Here is a 12,409-nt window from a genome sequence, read left to right as displayed (position 1 = left end):
GCAAATCACAAGCAAACAGGGAACGTCATGAGAGGAGTGCCCAGTAGGTGTCTCTCTAACACTAATGCTGCACATGGTGCCATTTTCTAAAGCGTGTGCGTGTGCTCCCTAAGCATCATTATTGAAAAAAAATATAATACCATGTACTCTTACAACTACTACGTGTACTACACACTACCATAACACACAGGTTTTATCGAGAATGTCAGTATTTAAAACAATTGAGACCATTGCTTATCGTTATGATTGTGAATAGCATTTATTTTAATCACTGAGACCAAATCATCATAACTTGATGAAGCAATTTCTGGAACGATTGCGTGCGTAGACTGAAATGCTGGATGAAAAATATAGAAAGTTGGAACGACATGGTGGAATATTGTTACGATATTGAATGATATGGAATGACGTAGAATGATCTTGAATGATAGTGGTGAAATTGTGCAATATGTTGGACACAGAATAATAATAATAATAATACATTTTATTTATAAGTGCCTTTCAAGACACCCAAGGACACTTTACAATAACAAAAAACACGAAACAATACGGCTTGAGCAGCGGCAGCCAAAACGCGCCAGCGTTCACTCAGAATGCCATTATTTATAGTTTTTAAATCATATTTTGCAACCTTCTCCACTGATATGCCGGTCACTAAAGGGCTTAAACAACGTCCAGTTAGCGTCTTGAACTTGTTTCTCCTCATTCTTGGAACATTCCATTTCTGTTGAGGGTAGCGCATGCAGCATGTGAATGTGTCAAAACAATGTGCGGGATATTATTGTTGCTTCAATGATTCAGCCACGCGTTCGGGGGAGGGGAAAAAAAGAAAGATGCGTCCTACACGTCCATCTTTGCCAGCCCCCCTTGCGCCGCTAGCAAGAAAAATAAATGTACAATCCAGATAAAGATCCTCATCTTGACACACTTGAGCCCTCGCTTTATCTCCGCCTTGGACGCCAAAAACCGACGTTTCGACGGCCCCATCCATCACGCGCGTGCTGAGGTGTTTGGCCCTCATCTGCTCATGATTCCTCATGATCACGCTCCCCAATTATTCAAAAGAGCTTCATCAGAAAAGTCAGTGGAGTCCAACTCAAAATTGGAGTTCCCGTGGCTCCTCCAAGGTCATAGAAGCAGCTTCAAGTGATGGGTGTTAAAAATTGTTTTACTCCACCAGTATAGCAGTATATTAAGCTTGTAATCGCAGAATGTTGTATTTTATCGCTTTGCCTTTCCCATCATATTATGGGGACAGTTATGAGTGAGCCATGTGAACTCTGCCTAGCAACAAGTGACAGTCAGAACGATGTTGTCTATCTCAACTAGGAAACGACGCCCACTTTGTTTCTTTCAAACAGGCAAGTGAGTGGTGATTATTTTCATGGGTCAATATGCAGAATACACTATAGTTTTTTTTCAGCTACCTTGCTTAAAAAAAGGAAAATCATAATGAATTGTGATTTTTATTTATTTATTTTTTTAAAACAAGAAACCTGTCATTTCATATTTTCTAGGTTTGTTCTAAAATGAGCTGGTCACTCGCATTGACCTTGAGTCAATTCCTCGCTCAAGTTATCTTCACTTGCAGGCAGATCTTTGCCCGGCAACGACTATGTGGGGAAAAAAAAATCTCCGATTGGGAGACAAACGCAAAGGCCGCCTGAAGGATTAAGTCCATCTTATGCCAGAGACAATGTGAGAAAAGTCATCCCTGACATTCTCCGGCCTTATCTAACGTGGCCGTAAGCACTAAATTCACCTGTTGACGTGCTACCGCCGCTAGTTTTTATTTAAAAAAAAAAAAAAAATCTCATTCCTGTGCAGCAAGCAAGGAGATTTCACCTGCCCTGAGGTCCAATTCCAGCAGCCATCGCCTTCTCCCCTTCTTCTTTTTTTTTTATTACATATATACAGTACATGCGGTGCAATAGTGTACATCTGTGTTCTTGTTTTGTTTGACCTCTCGTGTCCACTAAATCCAGAGAGCTGACACGTTTATAGGAATAATTCATAACTCACACCGCCACCCCATTTTTTTATGAGAACCTTGCCAAAACATTTTTTAAATTGAAGTGCAAAGCACTTGTCATTTTCACTCCCTCCCTCGTACTTGTTACACTCAAAGTGCATGAAATGATGTCGCTTTCAGCCATCCTCAAAATATAATTTGACAGCTAAATTAATTCGCCCGAAAATTAAGGCTTCTGTATGTTAGCAATGTACCTGCGTGGATTTCATATTCACTATGCTGTTAAAATAAAATGAACTGCATGGAAATGACATCATTGCCAGTGAACTCATATGACCTGGAGATGCAAAGTCGACAAGTATTGCAATGCACGGTTCTATCCCTAAATTTGGTTGTTTTCCTTGAAAAGTGACAATTTTTAGCAACAACAACAGAAAAAGTACTGAGACATTGGACAGCCACAAAATAGATTTTTTTTTGGGAGCTCGGCATGTTACCGTTAGACAAAGCCGTACAGTATCTGTATTTTGTTCTGCCTCTGGTTTCTGCTGAGCTGTGATCCATTACGCCCCATCCCAAATGTGCCGAGCTGGCCTGAGCCTACAGATAATAATATCAGCATGCTGCCGCTCGCTGTTTGTTTTCCCAACACGTGTTAGCGAGATGATGGCGGTGATCCATCCCGACGAGCCGAAGGCTGAGCGACAGATTCGGTGCGAGAGGCAACCCCAAGGTGATCATTTGCATTTGTTTTTTATTGCCTTCATTAGGACCCCCCTGCTGGGGCCTCGGCACCGACCGGCGTGACAGAACTCGTGTTTTATCTGCGCCCGGGTAGCTGCTAGGGTTAGTTTGTAGTCTCCATAAAGAAAAAGAGGGAAAAAATCAAAGTTGGCATCACAGCCACACTGACATGTGCACAGTTGTCACAATCTGTGATTAGAGATGCATTTAAGGGATGCAGTTGATCTTGTATCTATGCAGCGAAATGAAAGAGGAGGGGAACGAAAGAGGCCTTGATCAGGAGCCCTGATCCCTACCGCCAGAGATCATAAGAGGTGCTTAAATGGTCCATTAGGACCGACGGATCCTTCGTCAGTTAGATCCAGTTCAAAATGACATTATATTGACATAATTAATAAGACAAGAGCTTTATTTGATGGGCAAAAAGCTTTTTAACTTTTGAGATCTGCAAAATGTTTTCAAAATTACATGACGGTAAAGCTCATCTTTATTTTTTAATCAATTTCTGTCGGCAGCATTTTTTATGCCTGTTATTTAGATTATCTACAGTACGGTTGCGCAAAAAATGCCAAAACATGTCGACAACTTTGCTTCTGTTTACATTTGATCCTTTCGGATAGCAGCACTACTCGATGCATTACTTATTTGATACAGGTCTGTTTAACTCAGTCAGTACCATCCAATTCTAGACCAAGTCTGAAAAGATGTTTAAAAACGCCTTTGGGAGGGAATGAGTTAATATCACTTCAACATAAAGTGAGAAACGCATCAAACAGGCATAGTGTGTTATATATTTTATTTAAAAAAAAATTCCTGAAACTATATCGTGATATATCATTATCATGATATAAAACAATATCTACCAATATCGTGGCAGATTTTTTTCCATATTGTCCAGTACTGGTCAGAGCAAAGATTTTTGGACATGATCTGCAAATATTTCTTTCCATAATCAGCCTCTCTAGTGACTATATCTTTTATTTACATTGAATTTATTTATTTTTACAAAATTAGGGAAAAAAAATTCTTAGTGGCTAAACCTTTATTGAACAAATGACAGTATACGACTGATACGATTGTCCCAAATGTGTTCCTGAGATGATCAATTAAGATTCAAGTAGCCTCGATGAACTTGGACTGATTAATTGCCGAAGAGGTTTGTTTTATTGTCCATATACTGCACTGGAGGACTTTCCTGTCGTTGTTGAGCTTCTATTTGTGGAGAAAAGTACCCCTGAGATAGCAATTACCACTCAGCGGCACGGAAATGAAATAAAAAAGAATTGCGTTGAACTCCGACTAATTATACTCTGCCTAAAGGGGGAAACGATGGCGGTCACAGATTGAGAGCGCCAGTCGAGATGGCGTCCACCCGCGTCCGTGGCGGGTAGTTCATTATAATGACACTCCGCTGTGGCTTCGCCATCATTACGTCGAAACCTCGCCATGCCCGTTCGGCTTGTTAAAAGGCCAAACTTTGCCACTCACTTACCCGTGTTTTCCTGGCCACTTCCTGCACTCGGCAAATGTGGCCTCGCTTCGTTTCTCAATCAGTGGGGCCGAACACTCCTGAGATCACCATCCGCTTTGGTGTCAGACCTGTGGGGCGTCAGGTATTAAAATCATTAGTGTTTCAAAGGAGGGTTAGGATGAAGTGAAAACTTTTTTTCCGCAATGTTCTGACTACTTACTTTATTATTGACACTTATTGACAATTTTTTAGTTTGTCTTCATCTCAAATCGAACTTCTGACTGATTGAGCCATCAATTAAAAGGACCTATCTGAAGACTTTTGGTTCATACCAGCTTGGCCTTCATGAGCGCCCCCTGTTGGAAGTTCTATATCAGAACCAAGCCAGCATCTCTTGTGTTTGTGTGCGTATGTTGGACATAATTTATCAGCAAGACAGCAAGAAGCCCTCAGAGAAAGTCCACTTTGGTCAGTAATTCGCCTCCTTCCTCTTTCCCCAGAAACGTAACGATGAGAAGCCATTTTGGAAGTTTCTCATCAACACGAGCAGATTGTCACCGTTTCCACGCGAGTTGCACATATGGGCAATTCCACCTCGCTGACTTTGACGTCCTCACGTGGACGGATTTTTAATAACGCCTGCTCACACAATAAGTCTAAATCAACATGTCGGAATTATAAGCAATTCCCTCGGAAGTGTCGAGACAATAAGGCAGCAGCTGTTGGCTAAACAGAAATGCGCCATTCACCCGGGGATGGCAAGGAGGGATTTAATAAAGTAAAATGAGCCTCTGATAGTGTATTCGATTTGCCACACGAATGCGACACAGGCAGAAAGTCCAGCGTTTGATAAAGACGGGTTTCCACAAAACGGAGAGAACAACCTGTCCTGAGTGCTAATGGCGGAGCCACGGCGTGATGGGTAAATGATGGAAGACGTGACTGGCTGATTGAACCCAGTCATTTGCTCACAATCAGGGCCGCGTGATGACACATGATTGGAACAAAAGAATCTCACTAGAGGAGACGGCCGACTTGTTCCCCCAAAATTGCTGAATTTGTTGGCATGAAGACCATCGTTCAAGAATGTCACGTTTAACGGTCCATCTGAATATCGACAGATTCTCATTGGACCTGCCTGATCACGTTGACATAAGCCGTAATGAATTTCGGTAGGTTAGAACATCGATGCCACAATCCAAGAAATTCAGCAATCCCCACCCCTGAAACTGAAAACATAAACACACAAAATTTATACCACGAGCCATCGGTTATGCGCGAATGACAATGAATTTTACCAACAGTCGGCAATTAAAAATAATTGCAATTTTGTTCTTGTTTTCCTACTTAATACGATGCACCTTTTGAACAAAATCCAACAATTGTCTCATAAATATCAACAGACCGAATAAAATAGATTTTCAGCATCCGATTGAAGTAGCGCTGTTTTTTTTTTTTTTTTACATGACCGAAGCGGCACCCGCCAAATCAGTGTGATTCCGAGCTAACGAGTGTCCATGCTGCTTCTCCGCCGTTTTATCGGACATGAAAGAAGACGAGACAACGACAAAAGCGCACGTCACAAAGGTAACGCGAAAACAAGAAGTGATGGCGGCAGACCGCTTGCCGCCATGGCGCTCTTGGCATGTGAAAAGCAGAGCATTGTTCTCACCTTCCGCAATCACCTGTCAACTAGGGAAATCAATCCACAAGCATCCAAACGGTCCTTTTCAAAGAGCCTCATCGTCGTCACCGGATTGATGAACAGTTGTCGTGTGCCACGATTCAATTACCACTCTCAGTCTAAGAGACGCCGGCCAAAATATACCTGGATGATCACAATCGAATCGTCGTTAGACCAGATCTGCTGCACCGATCTGAATTCTTCTTGCAAAAAGATTCAATCTGTCGCCTTAGTGCAGGATTTCTTGTCGGACAACTTTGGTGACAAGATCAATTTGATATTTTTCCAGTCTTAAAGCAAAAGTCCGATGTCAAATTTACTGGCCACCCCCTGAAAATTGCACAGAACATGAAATACAAGCACTTCTTGGCTAGATTCCCCCCCCCCCCCCAAACATATTAATGGAATTTCCATTCATTTCAATGAGGAAAGATGATTTGAGATACAACTGTTTGGAGTGACAAGTGCCATTAAATGTGCCATTGATTTAAACACGCAAAAAAATTCAAAACTACCTGTCCCTATGTGACAAAAGTAAGACAAAAGTGTAAATTCATACACAACACATGTCGCTGTACTCCTCGAATTTATTAGTGATGAAATTAAAGTATAAATGACAAAAATGTAGTACTATCAGATAAATGTCTTGAATTGTACCCATAAATAGACAACATATACAAAAAAATGTAATTACTTGTGGCAAATACATACATTACTTTTAATGAATAAGTACTTTAATTGATCTATAACTCATACTACGTTGATATCTTTTGTCTGAATAATCTTTTGTTCGTGGCTTCCACGCGATTGTGTTTTCTTCATTAAACACGGAATTCTTTTTACATTGGATTCAATTGTTAGATATCAGGTGTTGCAAGCAAAATGCAATTGCCGATAAAGCCACAGTATTTAATCTTGTCATTTTCCACATTGTTCTCAGGTTTTTAATTATACATGCCAACTGGAAATGATTTTAACGGGAAATGCAAAGCCGCCAATCAAGGATGCGATCAGCATGCTGTTGCACTCATTGTTTCTGCCGGTGGCCCATTTGAAAGTGTCCAAAAAAAAAAAACGCATCTTAAAAACACCTTCACTGTGTGATTAATTAGTGCGCGATAGTATCTGCCAGAGTGTTAATCGCTTTTCTTGAAGGCCAATTATGTTGTTCTGACAACATGGCCATTTCATCGCCAAGAAAATGTAGCCTTCATTCATATTCGTTACTATTCATGCTCCCAAATGTCTATATGCTGTCGTACACAACTTGCTTGAATTTATATTTTGTGGCAAATGTGAATTGGTTGGGCCAACCCCCATGTACCCTCGAGGACTCTGCCAAGGGTGCAGAGCTGGTCCACTGTTCCACGGCCAGGACAAAAACCACACTGCTCCTCCTTAATCTGAGACTCGACTTTCCTCTTCAGCACCCCTGAATAGATGACATTATTTTGGTGGCTAACCAAAGACACAGAAATGCTACGAAAAAGCTAATCGTGGCGCCATTATAGAGGTGTCGTGGCTCTGGTGATGTGCTCTATAATGTATCGGGAGACGTTTCACCTCAGGGCCCCAACCCCCACGCTCCCCCCCCTTTTTGCGCAGGCCGGCCGGTTGCCATAAATAATGCAAGGCAGATACATCACGCTGAGGCGTCGCTTTATCCGACACGTGTAGCTGTCATCTTTGATGAATGGCAACACGGCCATGATGGCGCCCGAGTCAAACACAAGCGTGGAGTTTTTGGGGGACGTGCCCGTTGTGTGCAGCAAAGTGCAAGCGCGCGGCGATAATTTGCTAACGTGTTAGCCCTCGGGGCTGGCTCCTTCTGCATTCACCTGCGTGCACGACTTATCGGGAAAATCCAAGCAAAGCGAAGCAATCCTGCTGTGCACGTCTCAGACAGATCACAAAAATCATCTGTCTTTCGGTACGCAATTATTTGGTCGATGGGGGTGGGGGGGGCGAGTGGTGTCGGTGTGTGTGTTTTTAGGTGGGTGATTTTGAATTCTCTTGGCACTTGTTGGCCCACTGCCCGTCCAAGCAGTCATAGGCAATATGATCAAATATCCATTTCGTTATGTCTGCAAAACAGACTCTGGGAGTGTTGTTCGTAATGTTTTTTTTAAAAATACTTTTCTTTCCTAATTTTAATGCGAAATCTTGTGAAATACATGACCGTCAGTATGATGTACATATGAAATAATTAGATCAATTAGAATAGTTGATTTGGTGTGGTTATTATTATTAGGGTTTCCCCCCTTCCCCCACCCATCATCGCTGCAAAATATTGTGATAAATTCCAGGGATTATTGCCCCGTGCCTCCTTGTTTGCTTGTGCGACTAAAAAAAAAAAAAAAAACTCCTTCACGGTGGCATCGTCAATTATTCCCTCAGTTTGAAGACTGTTCCACTCAGCATGCTGTGCATGATTAGCATTGGCCTCGAGCAGGACCCCAACCCGGCTTTTTCTTCTTCCCAGGTGTCTTTTTGATGTAAAAGTCATGAAATGTTCTTGACACACATCCTTGCCTGGCTAGCCCGCTGCCCGTCTAGGCAGCGATGATCACAGACCTGTGATTCGTGTCTGGGAAAAGGGCTGTGGGAGCTGCAGTTGAATTGGTTGCTAACTTTTGGTTTCTGCTCTGATGAGGCTACACCTCTTTCCATTTCCACGCATACATCACTGCTTCATTTGCATACCTGTCGAGTGCACGCGGCCGAAGCGCCGTGTTCGACAGCGCTGCGGGTTGAACTTCCTCGGGAGGAACTTTCCCGCCCGAATGTGTTAGCGTCACATGAGCGCAGAGGAGACTTCAGAATATATTTAGCGCTCAGGTAGCTAAAGGAGATTAATTTATCTGCACCCCCTCCCCTTTCTTTTTTTTTTCTCTCCTGTCCCCCTCAAGGCTTCAAGTGTCCACGCCAATAAGCTTCAATGCTTCGTCCTGAGGATACAAGCAAGAGTGAAATATTGACACTAGGATATTGATGTTTGCATGAATCTCAAGGTCCATTTTACATGAATAAGGAATGGACTGCAATTGTGAGCAATGAGCAAATGTTGATGCCGTGCTAAAATCTTTAATAGTTTTTTAAAGCCCTGGAATAATGGACAACTTCTTGTTCAACTTAAAGCTTAGCAGCTTGAGACTTGTTGAGTATATCGTCTTTTGAAATGTATCTTTTTTTTAACCTTTTATTCATGGAAATTTTGTTTTTCGTAGTTGCTTGTTATTGCAATACTCGTGTCGCCTATACTTCCGGAGACAAATCCCTTTTGTGTTCTCCATACTTGGCCAATAAAAAAGATGATTCTGATAAGAAAATTAGCTTTAGCTATTAGCATGAAGACATCCAATGGAACGGCAACCCAGCTGCTGGGAGAACATGTCAAGCTTATCATTAGACTTTCATTTGCCTTGCTTTTGTCCTCTCACAGCTGCGCGGCGCGCCGATTTCCGACGTTGCCACGGCGTAAACTGGTCGGATCTCATCTGTCTTTCCCGCTCTGTCAATGTTCTCTCTCAGTTGTTACCAGCGCGAGCAGCAGGTGTGCGATATGAGGCAATAAAAACGCATTTTACTTGGACGTCAAACAGCAGAAAATGCTTGTTGGATGCAATATCTTCCAAAGTTGCGCAACTTGAGGCATTCCCGGCTAATTTTTCATTACAAGGACGGCAACCCAAATACGCTTCTCACAAAACTTTCGAGATGTTCGGCTTTGAACTGAAATTTTGGGATGAACCAACCAATGCATTTTCACATTTAAAAGGTGAACTTAATTTCACCTTCTATAAACTTTGGAATGTCGTTCAGTTCTTTATTGGACAACAGTAAGTTACGTGAAAAATACTGAAACATTGAATTCAGAGGTTTACATTAAGTTTACCTGTACAAGTTTTCGTGTCTCTTGGAGTCACCCTCAAATTTCACCTGAATTTTTTGGTAGTAGCAACAGCATAAGCACGTAAACACTAAGCCACCAAGTATAACACGTCGGGAATAATGTAAATGCGCAATTTGCTTATCAAAATGCCCGGAGATGAAAAGTGACAAGAGCCTAATTGAATGTCAAAACAAAGTGGAAACCACTCTGGACTTGTTGCAAAAGTCGGAGTTAAAGTCGAGCAGGCGCCGAGGTGTCACGGCAAATCCCAGTTAATTAATTTCGCTATCTGTTAATTGCATTGCGTGTCATTAGCGATGCTCTGAATGAGTAATGGCTCCTTCCTGCGTCTGCCCCGCTAGCGTTGTACACTCTTTTACCGTATTTATTCGGCATATCTCATCAGACCACAGTACAGGCTGTTGAACCTTTTTTTTTTTTTTTGTGCTGCCTTGGCTGCAAATGTACCTGTTCTCCCCCAACCCCCCCCCCCCCCCCCATCCAAAAGGGGGCGGGCCAATCTATGGCTTTAGTTGCCACAAAAAAAAAGCCCTTCAATGACTCCAGATCGTTTTAGAGGGTGAATTTTTTTTGTCATTTTTACATACAGAGCTAACCCAAGGTTCCCTTGTATTGTGTTCGCTTATCCTCAGAAAATCATTTTTTCATTCTTGCAAAAACAAATATGAGTTAAATTCCCCTTTGATACAATCTATTGGCACAGTAGTATGATTTTATTTTATTTTTTTCTTGGGCCGAGCGTCTCACCGCTCGTGTCTGTGCGCGTGATGCAATTGATGCCTCTTATCCTTGAGTGCTCATACTTGTATCGTTTATTAGTCTGACCTCTCGTGCAGCGGCAGGAGTCAGGAGCTGCTCATCAGTACAAAGCCGCGTGCGTCGGCTTTAGTGCCACATACAACTTTGTGTCCAAATGAGAAATGGCACCAATTAGGTTAGCGGCTTGATATTTGACTTGGCAGCGGGGACGGCTAAATGTGTGCCCGCGTGGGCCGAGTGATGCGCTCGTAAAAGACTTGCTGTGACACCCGATGACCGTCACCGCTCGTGTTGACCTAATTCAATTTTCTTTTCAATTACCTGTGCTATATTACTATTAGGACCGGCGCTCGCGTCGCATAAATCAAGCCGGCGCCCCAACCCCCCACTGTGATGTAGCGCCGCGTCTCACCTGTTTCGCTTCAACGTATTTTAGATAAAAGAACACGAAAAGCAGACTGCGCTGTCGGGCCCTTTCAAAGGAACATTATGTATAATTGCGAGCATTCAAGCTCATACCAAAGTGATAGCCAGTCTGAGAAACAAACTTAAAGACTTTAGTGGTGGTATGGGTTGTTATTAGTGGATGTAATTAAAAGGCAGAGGCCAGGAGGGCGCCTTCGTTTGAATCCCCCGCTTCGTTGCCGAGAACCTCAGAGCTTGTGACGGCTCCAGTCAAGCGAGCGGCCATCATCGAAGTGCGCGCGTGTGGGGGTAATCGACTGGACCCCGTCACCTCGGCGTCCCTGCGAGGTGATAACAGAAATGAATTCATCGGCAGGAAATTTACAATCAAGTGGGTCTGAAAACACCCTTTAATCAATAATAAGCGTAGCGGAGGTAACGTGACGGGAGACTGATGAGATCATCACCACCTTCTTCATTTATTTTACTGACAAGTCCAGCCAAGCTTAAAGGGGAAGTCGAGTCAAAAAAATGTCTTTCCAACAATGTGTCCAAACACGGCATTCTTATTAATATTCCGTTTGTGGAATATGAGTTGAGCAGCAAAAGCCACTTGTTTGTACCCATCTCAGTGAGCGGCCATTTTGCCACTTGCTGTCGACTGAAAATGACAGTAGTTTGATAGTTTGATGAAGTCATTCTCCAAATAATAATCTATGTGTAATTAGCATGCCCGCAAGTGGCCGAAAACCTAGAATTGTCTTTCCTTCTCCAAACGTCTTTTTGGTTTTAGTAACTATGTTATGAGTGCTCCGATATAATTGCGCAAAATGGATTCCACCACTGACTGTCACGGTTTATTTGCCCATTAACAGCAGCACGAGCAGCAGCAAACACAAACTATTACCGTCAATGGCTCTTAAGCACAGAGCTCATTATATTTAACACTTCCCTCTCTACGTCTCCTCCAGAAACATTCGGAAGCCTCCTTGTTTTCGCTTCTATTTAAGGTTTACTCAAGTGCAGCGTGGGAAGCAAGACGTAGTTAGCCGGCGAGCAAGGGACTAAGACCGATGCAGGCAATGGCTTGTGTTTTATTTGCCTTCGGCTTAATTGTTTTTTGTTTTTTTTTAGCTTTTTCTGAAGCCGTACTAAACATTTCTCGGAGGCGCAAAGTTGAGCACAAGTTAATCTTGTTAGCGGTGTTAGAAAGTCGGCAAAGATAAATGGACTTTATCCCCTGGAGTGCACATACTGGACATAATATACGGGACCCCCCTGCACGGTCTTATAAAATACAGTACAATAAAAACATACCCTTATTGAGGCATAATTAATTGATAAAACTCTTGCCGAAGAATGAAAGTAAATGGCGTATGTGTACCTTATATTATGTCCTGTAAGTATACAAAACAACGAGCCGCGTGTGCGTGACATTCTCCTCTTTTAATAGCGGGTCCA

General features: G+C 42.6%; 1 protein-coding gene across 3 annotated transcripts in view; it reads left to right on the top strand.

Annotated features, from left to right (window-relative positions):
• cdh19 (cadherin 19, type 2) overlaps positions 1-12,409 on the top strand; it is a 74,439-nt gene that overhangs the window by 24,567 nt on the left and 37,463 nt on the right. Inside the window, exon 1 of one of the 3 annotated variants that reach the window (XM_086102509.1) lies at positions 5,659-5,774. The exons of the other annotated variants lie outside the window; for them this stretch is intronic. The gene's annotated coding sequence lies outside the window, so the exon portion shown is untranslated. Of the gene's footprint in view, positions 1-5,658; positions 5,775-12,409 lie in introns of those variants that run through there. 3 annotated transcript variants of the gene reach the window in all.

The sequence above is a fragment of the Hippocampus guttulatus genome, chromosome 21, assembly GCF_054856545.1.
Source record: "Hippocampus guttulatus isolate MCC_2025c chromosome 21, RoL_Hgut_1.0, whole genome shotgun sequence".
Lineage (NCBI taxonomy): Eukaryota > Metazoa > Chordata > Actinopteri > Syngnathiformes > Syngnathidae > Hippocampus > Hippocampus guttulatus.
Note: the sequence above shows the minus strand (reverse complement) of the source record. Positions and strands in the feature narration are given on the sequence as shown.